Genomic DNA, 10,764 nt, shown 5'->3' with positions numbered 1-10,764 from the left:
TCAAGGAAATCACTAATGAATGATGGGCGATGCATAAGCTTCTAATTTATAGCCTCTGTCTCTCACAATATGAGCCATGCTCTCCATTGGCCTCACTCCTTAAACGCTCTTGGAGTCCCAGGAAAAACTAGACTAGAATAGCTTGCTGGAAGAATTTAGTTTTATCATTTCTTATACTAATAAGACTATTGGAAGAGGGATGCAAGCTCTTGTTAAGTGCAGCAGCCAATAGAAATGGCCATGTGCTGGGGAGTTTGAAAGGAGAAGGAGGGTAGGCTATATCAGTTATTTGTTTCAATCTTGGTGACGCAAAAAGAAAACCATCTGCATCTTGTTGTAGTCCTTTTATTATTGAAGCACGTCATTACAGTGATTAAGATCAGGACAACTAAACATGAATTTAGGCTAACAGTTGAAAGGGAAGGAAACAATGAAGCAACAACAAAAAGGGGAGGCTAACACGCATGTCGCACAACATGCTAGCCTAAAATTTTAACTTTTCTGTCGTGCGGCAGCCTAGGATAAAATGCTCACTAACAGGGATGTAAACAATTGTGGGAAATATGATTTTTTAGCATGTGGAACACTTCTGGGATCTTTTATTTCAGTTCATGAAACATGGGACTTGCATTTATATTTTTGTTCAGTGTAGATCTGGCCTGTCCCCAGAGAGAGAGAGATACTGGCGACATGCTACGACACCCACATGCATTTCTTTATGGCAGATGTTTACTGCATCTGCTACACAGTTCTAACATTTACAAATGAACCTTTTGTAAATCTATCAGAGTATGTTATAGAAAGATGAGCATTAGATTGGATGGGTAATATCACAAGTCAAGCCATTGTTTATATTATAGGGAATTTAGACCCCTTTTTCCACATTACAGCATTATTCTAAAGGGTTTTTAAAATAAAATAACTCAAATCTACACACAATACCCCATAATGACAAAGTGAAAACAGGTTTTTAGAAATTGAGCTCAGGTGCATCCTTTTCAATTGATCATCCTTGATGTTTCTACAACTTGATTGAAGTCCACCTGTGGTGAATTCAATTGATTGGACATGATTCGGAAAGGTACACACCTGTCTATATAAAGGTCCCACAGTTGACAGCAGTACATGTCAGAGCAAAAAAGGATGTCGAAGGAATTGTCTGTAGAGCTCTGAGACAGGATTGTGTCGAGGCACAGATCTGGGGAAGTGTACCAAAACATTTCTGCAGCATTGAAGGTCCTCAAGAACACAGTGGCCTCCATCATTCTGCAGCATTGAAGGTCCCCAAGAACACAGTGGCATTCATCATTCTTAAATGGAAGAAGTTTAGAACCACCAAGACTCTTCCTAGAGCTGGCCGCCTGGCCAAACTGAGCAATGGGGAAGAAGGTCCTTGGTCAGGGAGGTGACCCAGAACCCTATGGTCACTCTGACAGCTACAGATTTCCTCTGCGGAGATGGGAGAACCTTCCATTAGATAAACCATCTCTACAGTACCCCAGCAATCAAGCCTTCATGGTAGAGTGGCCAGATGGAAGCCACTCCTTCAGCATAAGGCGCTTGGAGTTTGTCAAAAGGCACCTAAAGGACTCTCAAACCATGAGAAACAAGATTCACTGGTCTGATGAAACCAAGATTTAATTATTTGGCCTGAATGCCAAGCCTCACGTCTGGAGGAAACCTGGAATCATGCTGTGGGGATGTTTATCAGCGGCAGGGACTGGGAGACTAGTCAGGATCGAGGGAAAGATAAAAGGAACAAAGTACAGAGAGATCCTTGACGAAAACGTGCTCAGACTGGTGCGAGGTTCACCTTCAAACAGGACAACAACCCTAAGCACACAGCCAAGACAACGCAGGAGTGGCTTTGAATGTCCTTGAGTGGCCCAGACTTGAACCTGATCGAATTTCTGGAGAAACCTGAAAATAGCTGTGCAGCGACTCTCCCCATCCAACCTGACAGAGCTTGAGAGGATCTGCAGAGAAGAATGGGAGAAACTCCCCAAATACAGGTGTGCCAGGCTTATAGCGTCATACCCAAGAAGACTGGAGGCTGTAATCGCTGCCAAAGGTGGTTCAACAAATTACTGAGTAAAGGGTCTGAATGCTTATGTAAATGTGATATTTTATATTTGTAAAGATTCTTTAAAATCTGTTTTTGCTTTGTCATTATGGGGCATTGTGTGTCGATTGGCGGGAAATGTAATCAATTTTAGAACGCACTGTATATGAGCAGGCTATTAAATTGTGGCAAACACAGCATTAGTTTAAACTTAATTTGGCTAAAGAAAATGTCTCAACAGAATTAAATAATTGCAAACTGGTTTAAACCTTGACAAAAGTTTTGAACAGGCTATATTGCAGCAATTCCCAACAAAGGCAAGTGCCTACAATACCCAATAAATGACAGAAATAGGCTGTAATGGGGATCACCCTTGAACGAGATGGCCGCATGAACTAAGAGCTCCGCACAAGTAGTTTCCAACTCATCTTACCTCCACTTCAAGTTTAAACTCCTTTAGCTTTAGTCAAAAAGTCATGGCAGGCTACAAAACGCGGCATTACAGGTGACATTGTTATCCGGACTCGAGCATTAGCGGCGGAAAAAGCCTCCAAGATGCAACTAGCTTCAGAAAAAACTAGCGCCATTAGCCAGGAGCATTAATGCTATTACTAAAGGAGGTAAGACAACATGTAGCCGACATCCAAAGACCCACCCGCCCTGCTAAATGTCATTATAGCCGTCTAATCTATATTTATTTTCAGTTAGACTGTATGGGGGGTAGGAGTCAGTATCGGTTAGACAGCGGGCTGGGTTAGAGTCGGGGTCAGTAAGACAGCTCAGCATTTAACACCATAGTACCCTCCAAGCTCGAGACCCTGGGTCTCGACTCTGCCCTGTGCAACTGGGTACTGGACTTCCTGACGGGCTGCCCCCCAGGTGGTGAGGGTAGGTAACATCTACAACCCGCTGATCCTCAACACTGGGGCCCCACAAGGGTGTGTTCTGAGCCCTCTCCTGTACTCCCTGTTCACCCACGATTGTGTGGCCATGCACGCCTCCAACTCCAATCATCAAGTTTGCGGACAACACTAGAGTGGTAGGGTTGATTACCAACAACGATGAGACGGCCTACAGGGAGGAGGTGAGGTCCCTCTGAGTGAGTGTAGTGTCAGGAAAATAACCTCACACTCAACGTCAACAAAACTAAGGAGATTGTGGACTTCAGGAAACCGCAGAGGGAGCACCCCCCTATCCACGGGACAGTAGTGGAGAGGGTAGTAAGTTAAGTTCCTCTGTGTACACATCACGGACAAACTGAATTGGTCCACCCACACAGACAGCATCGTGAAGAAGGTGCAGCAGCGCCTCTTCAACCTCAGGAGGCTGAAGAAATTCTGCTTGTCACCAAAAGCACTCACAAACTTCTACAGATGCACAATCGAGAGCATCCTGTCGGGCTGTATCACCGCCTGGTACGGCAACTGCTCCGCCCACAACCGTAAGGCTCTCCAGAGGGTAGTGAGGTCTGCGTAACGCATCACCGGGGGCAAACTACCTGCCCTCCAGGACACCTACACCACCCGATGTCACAGGAAGGCCATAAAGATCATCAAGGACAACAACCACCCGAACCACTGCCTGTTCACCCCGCTACCATCCAGAAGGCGAGGTCAGTACAGGTGCATCAAAGCTGGGACCAAGAGACTGAAAAACAGCTTCTATCTCAAGACCATCAGACTGTTAAACAGCCACCACTAACATTGAGTGGCTGCTGCCAACATACTGACTCAACTCCAGCCACTTTAATAATGGGAATTGAAGGGAAATTATGTGAAATATCACTAGCCACTTTAAACAATGCTACTTGATATGTTTACATTTTAATTTTATTTTTTTTATTTCCCCTTTATTTAACCAGGTAGGCTAGTTGAGAACACCTTTATTTAACCAGGTAGGCTAGTTGAGAACACCTTTATTTAACCAGGTAGGCTAGTTGAGAACAAGTTCTCATTTGCAACTGCGACCTGGCCAAGATAAAGCATAGCAGTGTGAACAGACAACACAGAGTTAACCATGGTAAACAATTAACAAGTCAATAACAGTAGAAAAAGTTCTCATTTGCAAAAGGCATGAGGAGGTGGCCAAGATAAATATTGCAGATGGGTTAGCAGACAGTATGGTGGGTTAACAGATCAGTAAGACAGTATGGTGGGTTAGAGTCATGGATCAGTAAGACAGTATGGTGGGTTAGAGTCAAGTAAGACAGTATGGTGGGTTAAAACAGTAAGGTGGGTTAGAGTCAGATAGTATGGTGGGTTAGAAAAGACAGTAAGGTGGGTTAGAGGCGAATAAGACAGTATGGTGGGTTAGAGTCAGACAGTATGGTGGGTTAGAGTCGGGGTCAAAGACAGTAAGGTGGGTTAGATAAATAATCAGTATGGTGGGTTAGTACAGTATGGTGGGTTAGAGGGATCAGTAAGACAGTATGGTGGGTTAAAAGAGACAGAAAAGGTAAATAAATCAAAACAGTAAGGTGGGTTAGTAGGGATAAAAAGTGGGTGGGTTAGAGTTTACCGGGATCAGTAAGACAGCTGCAAGGTGGGTTAGAGTGGGATCAGATAAGACAGTAAGGTTTGGGTTAGAGTCGGGATCAGTAAGACAGTACGGTGGGTTAGAGTCGGGATCAGTAAGACAGTAACGTGGGTTAGAGTCGGACAGTATGGTGGGTTAGAGTCGGGATCAGTAAGACAGCAAGAGGGTTAACTGGGATCAGTAAGACAGTAAGGTGGGTTAGAGTCGGACAGTATGGTGGGTTAGAGTCAGGATCAGTAAGACAGTAAGGTGGGTTACCAGTATGGTGGGTTAGCGTCGGGATCAGTAAGACAGTAAGGTGGGTTAGAGTCGGGATCAGTAAGACAGTAAGGTGGGTTAGAGTCGGATCTTACAATGTACGGTGGGTTAGAGTGGACAGTAAGGTGGGTTAGAGTGACAGTAAGACAGTATGGTGGGTTAGCCAGTAAGGGGGTTAGAGTCAGGATCAGTAAGACAGTAAGGTGGGTTAGAGTCGGGATCAGTTACAATGTATGGTGGGTTAGAGTCAGGGTCAGTTACACTGTGTGGTGGGTTAGAGTCGGACAGTAAGGTGGGGCACTAGCCACTAGAGTCGGGATCAGTAAGACAGTATGGTGGGTTACTCATCTAAGACATATGGTGGGTTACTGTCCTCTATGGTGGGTTACCATCTACTGACATCTGGTGGGTATGTCAGGGTCAGTTACAATGTATGGTGGGTTAGAGTCAGGGTCAGTTACACTGTGTGGTGGGTTAATCATACAGTAAGGTTTAGAGTCAGAAAGTAAGGTGGGTTAGATCTCAGTAAGACAGTATGGTGGGTTATACCATCTTACAATGCATTGTGGGTTAGAGTCAGAAAGTATGGTGGGTTACCATCAGGATCATTAAGACAGTATGGTGGGTTAGAGTCAGGGTCACATGTATTGTGGGTTATCAGACAGTATGGTGGGTTAGACTGTGTATAAGACAGTAGTTTAGAGTGGGATCAGTAAGACAGTAAGGTGGGTTAGAGTCAGGGTCAGTTACAATGTATTGTGGGTTAGAGTCAGACAGTATGGTGGGTTAGAGTCGGGGTCAGTAAGACAGTAAGGTGGGTTAGAGTCGGGATCAGTAAGACAGTAAGGTGGGTTAGAGTCAGGGTCAGTTACAATGTATTGTGGGTTAGAGTCAGACAGTATGGTGGGTTAGAGTCGGGATCAGTAAGACAGTAAGGTGGGTTAGAGTCGGGATCAGTAAGACAGTAAGGTGGGTTAGAGTCGGGATCAGTAAGACAGTATGGTGGGTTAGAGTCGGGATCAGTAAGACAGTATGGTGGGTTAGAGTCGGGATCAGTAAGACAGTATGGTGGGTTAGAGTCGGGATCAGTAAGACAGTATGGTGGGTTAGAGTCGGGATCAGTAAGACAGTAAGGTGGGTTAGAGTCAGGGTCAGTTACAATGTATTGTGGGTTAGAGTCAGACAGTATGGTGGGTTAGAGTCGGGATCAGTAAGACAGTAAGGTGGGTTAGAGTCGGGATCAGTAAGACAGGATCGTGGGTTAGAGTCAGGGTCGGTAAGACAGTATGGTGGGTTAGAGTCAGACAGTATGGTGGGTTAGAGTCAGGGTTAGTTACACTGTATGGTGGGTTAGAGTCAGACAGTATGGTGGGTTAGAGTCAGGGTCAGTTACACTGTATGGTGGGTTAGAGTCAGACAGTAAGACAGTAAGGTGGGTTAGAGTCGGACAGTAAGACAGTGGTGGGTTAGAGTCGGGATCAGTAAGACAGTAAGGTGGGTTAGAGTCAGGGATCAGTAAGACAGTATGGTGGGTTAGAGTCGGACAGTATGGTGGGTTAGAGTCGGGATCAGTAAGACAGTAAGGTGGGTTAGAGTCGGGATCAGTAAGACAGTAAGGTGGGTTAGAGTCGACAGTATGGTGGGTTAGAGTCGGGATCAGTAAGACAGTAAGGTGGGTTAGAGTCGGGATCAGTAAGACAGTATGGTGGGTTAGAGTCGGGATCAGTAAGACAGTAAGGTGGGTTAGAGTCGGGATCAGTAAGACAGTAAGGTGGGTTAGAGTCGGGATCAGTAAGACAGTAAGGTGGGTTAGAGTCGGGATCAGTAAGACAGTAACGTGGGTTAGAGTCGGACAGTATGGTGGGTTAGAGTCGGGATCAGTAAGACAGCAAGGTGGGTTAGAGTCGGGATCAGTAAGACAGTAAGGTGGGTTAGAGTCGGACAGTATGGTGGGTTAGAGTCAGGATCAGTAAGACAGTATGGTGGGTTAGAGTCGGGATCAGTAAGACAGTAAGGTGGGTTAGAGTCGGGATCAGTAAGACAGTAAGGTGGGTTAGAGTCGGGATCAGTTACAATGTACGGTGGGTTAGAGTCGGACAGTAAGGTGGGTTAGAGTCAGGATCAGTAAGACAGTATGGTGGGTTAGAGTCGGACAGTAAGGTGGGTTAGAGTCAGGATCAGTAAGACAGTAAGGTGGGTTAGAGTCGGGATCAGTTACAATGTACGGTGGGTTAGAGTCGGACAGTAAGGTGGGTTAGAGTCGGGATCAGTAAGACAGTATGGTGGGTTAGAGTCGGGATCAGTAAGACAGTATGGTGGGTTAGAGTCGGGATCAGTAAGACAGTATGGTGGGTTAGAGTCGGGGTCAGTAAGACAGTATGGTGGGTTAGAGTCAGGGTCAGTTACAATGTATGGTGGGTTAGAGTCAGGGTCAGTTACACTGTGTGGTGGGTTAGAGTCAGACAGTAAGGTGGGTTAGAGTCAGAAAGTAAGGTGGGTTAGAGTCGGGATCAGTAAGACAGTATGGTGGGTTAGAGTCAGGGTCAGTTACAATGTACTGTGGGTTAGAGTCAGAAAGTATGGTGGGTTAGAGTCAGGATCAGTAAGACAGTATGGTGGGTTAGAGTCAGGGTCAGTTACAATGTATTGTGGGTTAGAGTCAGACAGTATGGTGGGTTAGAGTCGGGGTCAGTAAGACAGTAAGGTGGGTTAGAGTCGGGATCAGTAAGACAGTAAGGTGGGTTAGAGTCAGGGTCAGTTACACAGTATTGTGGGTTAGAGTCAGACAGTATGGTGGGTTAGAGTCGGGATCAGTAAGACAGTAAGGTGGGTTAGAGTCGGGATCAGTAAGACAGTATGGTGGGTTAGAGTCGGGATCAGTAAGACAGTAAGGTGGGTTAGAGTCAGACAGTATGGTGGGTTAGAGTCGGGATCAGTAAGACAGTAAGGTGGGTTAGAGTCGGGATCAGTAAGACAGTATGGTGGGTTAGAGTCGGGATCAGTAAGACAGTATGGTGGGTTAGAGTCGGGATCAGTAAGACAGTAAGGTGGGTTAGAGTCGGGATCAGTAAGACAGTATGGTGGGTTAGAGTCGGGATCAGTAAGACAGTATGGTGGGTTAGAGTCGGGATCAGTAAGACAGTATGGTGGGTTAGAGTCGGGATCAGTAAGACAGTATGGTGGGTTAGAGTCAGACAGTATGGTGGGTTAGAGTCGGGATCAGTAAGACAGTAAGGTGGGTTAGAGTCGGGATCAGTAAGACAGGATCGGTGGGTTAGAGTCAGGATCGGTAAGACAGTATGGTGGGTTAGAGTCAGACAGTATGGTGGGTTAGAGTCAGGGTTAGTTACACTGTATGGTGGGTTAGAGTCAGACAGTATGGTGGGTTAGAGTCAGGGTCAGTTACACTGTATGGTGGGTTAGAGTCAGACAGTAAGGTGGGTTAGAGTCAGAAAGTAAGGTGGGTTAGAGTCGGGATCAGTAAGACAGTACGGTGGGTTAGAGTCGGGATCAGTAAGACAGTAAGGTGGGTTAGAGTCAGGATCAGTAAGACAGTATGGTGGGTTAGAGTCGGGATCAGTAAGACAGTATGGTGGGTTAGAGTCGGACAGTATGGTGGGTTAGAGTCAGGATCAGTAAGACAGTAAGGTGGGTTAGAGTCGGGACCAGTAAGACAGTAAGGTGGGTTAGAGTCGGACAGTATGGTGGGTTAGAGTCAGGATCAGTAAGACAGTAAGGTGGGTTAGAGTCGGGATCAGTAAGACAGTAAGGTGGGTTAGAGTCGGACAGTATGGTGGGTTAGAGTCGGACAGTAAGACAGTATGGTGGGTTAGAGTCGGGATCAGTAAGACAGTAAGGTGGGTTAGAATCGGGACCAGTAAGACAGTATGGTGGGTTAGAGTCGGGATCAGTAAGACAGTAAGGTGGGTTAGAGTCGGGATCGTAAGACAGTATGGTGGGTTAGAGTCGGGACAGTAAGGTGGGTTAGAGTCGGAATCAGTAAGACAGTATGGTGGGTTAGAGTCGGGATCAGTAAGACAGTACGGTGGGTTAGAGTCAGACAGTATGGTGGGTTAGAGTCGGGATCAGTAAGGTGGGTTAGAGTCGGACAGTATGGTGGGTTAGAGTCAGACAGTATGGTGGGTTAGAGTCGGGATCAGTAAGACAGTACGGTGGGTTAGAGTCAGACAGTAAGGTGGGTTAGAGTCGGACAGTATGGTGGGTTAGAGTCGGGATCAGTAAGACAGCAAGGTGGGTTAGAGTCAGGGTCAGTTACAATGTATGGTGGGTTAGAGTCAGGGTCAGTTATGGTGGGTTAGAGTCAGGGTCAGTTACACTGTGTGGTGGGTTAGAGTCGGACAGTATGGTGGGTTAGAGTCGGGATCAGTAAGACAGCAAGGTGGGTTAGAGTCAGGGTCAGTTACAATGTATGGTGGGTTAGAGTCAGGGTCAGTTACACTGTGTGGTGGGTTAGAGTCAGGGTCAGTTAGTGTGCTGGGTTAGAGTCAGGGTCAGTTAGTGTGTTGGGTTAGAGTCAGGGTCAGTTAGTGTGTTGGGTTAGAGTCAGGGTCAGTTAGTGTGCTGGGTTAGAGTCAGGGTCAGTTCGTGTGCTGGGTTAGAGTCAGGGTCAGTTAGTGTGTTGGTTCAGTTAGTGTGCTGGGTTAGAGTCAGGGTCAGTTAGTGTGCTGGGTTAGAGTCAGGGTCAGTTAGTGTGTTGGGTTAGAGTCAGGGTCAGTTAGTGTGTTGGGTTAGAGTCAGGGTCAGTTAGTGTGTTGGGTTAGAGTCAGGGCCAGTTAGTGTGCTGGGTTAGAGTCAGGGTCAGTTAGTGTGCTGGGTTAGTCAGGGTCAGTTAGTGTGCTGGGTTAGTCAGGGTCAGTTAGCGTGCTGGGTTAGTCAGGGTCAGTTAGTGTGCTGGGTTAGTCAGGGTCAGTTAGTGTGCTGGGTTAGAGTCAGGGTCAGTTAGTGTGTTGGGTCAGGTTCAGTTAGTGTGCTGGGTTAGAGTCAGGGTCAGTGTGTTGGGTTAGAGTCAGGGTCAGTTAGTGTGCTGGGTTAGAGTCAGGGTCAGTTAGTGTGTTGGGTTAGAGTCAGGGTCAGTTAGTGTGCTGGGTTAGAGTCAGGGTCAGTTAGTGTGTTGGGTTAGAGTCAGGGTCAGTTAGTGTGCTGGGTTAGAGTCAGGGTCAGTTAGTGTGTTGGGTTAGAGTCAGGGTCAGTTAGTGTGTTGGGTTAGAGTCAGGGTCAGTTAGTGTGCTGGGTTAGAGTCAGGGTCAGTTAGTGTGTTGTGTTAGAGTCAGGGTCAGTTAGTGTGTTGGGTTAGAGTCAGGGTCAGTGTGTTGGGTTAGAGTCAGGGTCAGTTAGTGTGTTGTGTTAGAGTCAGGGTCAGTTAGTGTGTTGGGTTAGAGTCAGGGTCAGTTAGTGTGCTGGGTTAGAGTCAGGGTCAGTTAGTGTGCTGGGTTAGAGTCAGGGTCAGTTAGTGTTGGGTTAGAGTTAGAGTCAGGGTCAGTTAGTGTGCTGGGTTAGAGTCAGGGTCAGTTAGTGTGCTGGGTTAGAGTCAGGGTCAGTTAGTGTGCTGGGTTAGAGTCAGGGTCAGTTAGTGTGCTGGGTTAGTCTGGGTTAGGGTCAGGGTTTAGTGTGTTGGGTTAGAGTCAGGGTCAGTTAGTGTGCTGGGTTAGAGTCAGGTCAGTTAGTGTGCTGGGTTAGAGTCAGGGTCAGTTAGTGTGTTGGGTTAGAGTCAGGGTCAGTTAGTGTGCTGGGTTAGAGTCAGGGTCAGTTAGTGTGTTGGGTTAGAGTCAGGGTCAGTTAGTGTGCTGGGTTAGAGTCAGGGTCAGTTAGTGTGCTGGGTTAGAGTCAGGGTCAGTTAGTGTGCTGGGTTAGAGTCAGGGTCAGTTAGTGTGCTGGGTTAGAGTCAGGGT

General features: G+C 46.7%; 1 long non-coding RNA gene across 1 annotated transcript; it reads left to right on the top strand.

The window, feature by feature from the left end:
* Positions 1 to 5,575: 5,575 nt before the first annotated feature.
* LOC127915563 (uncharacterized) lies at positions 5,576 to 8,504 on the top strand. The gene is made up of 3 exons (XR_008091344.1): positions 5,576 to 5,890; positions 7,748 to 7,803; positions 8,316 to 8,504. It is a non-coding gene; the product is annotated as an uncharacterized LOC127915563 (long non-coding RNA).
* Positions 8,505 to 10,764: the final 2,260 nt, after the last annotated feature.

The sequence above is a fragment of the Oncorhynchus keta genome, chromosome 35 (genome assembly GCF_023373465.1).
Source record: "Oncorhynchus keta strain PuntledgeMale-10-30-2019 chromosome 35, Oket_V2, whole genome shotgun sequence".
Lineage (NCBI taxonomy): Eukaryota > Metazoa > Chordata > Actinopteri > Salmoniformes > Salmonidae > Oncorhynchus > Oncorhynchus keta.
The sequence above is the reverse complement of the archived record's forward strand: the minus strand, read 5'-3'. Positions and strand labels throughout refer to the sequence as shown.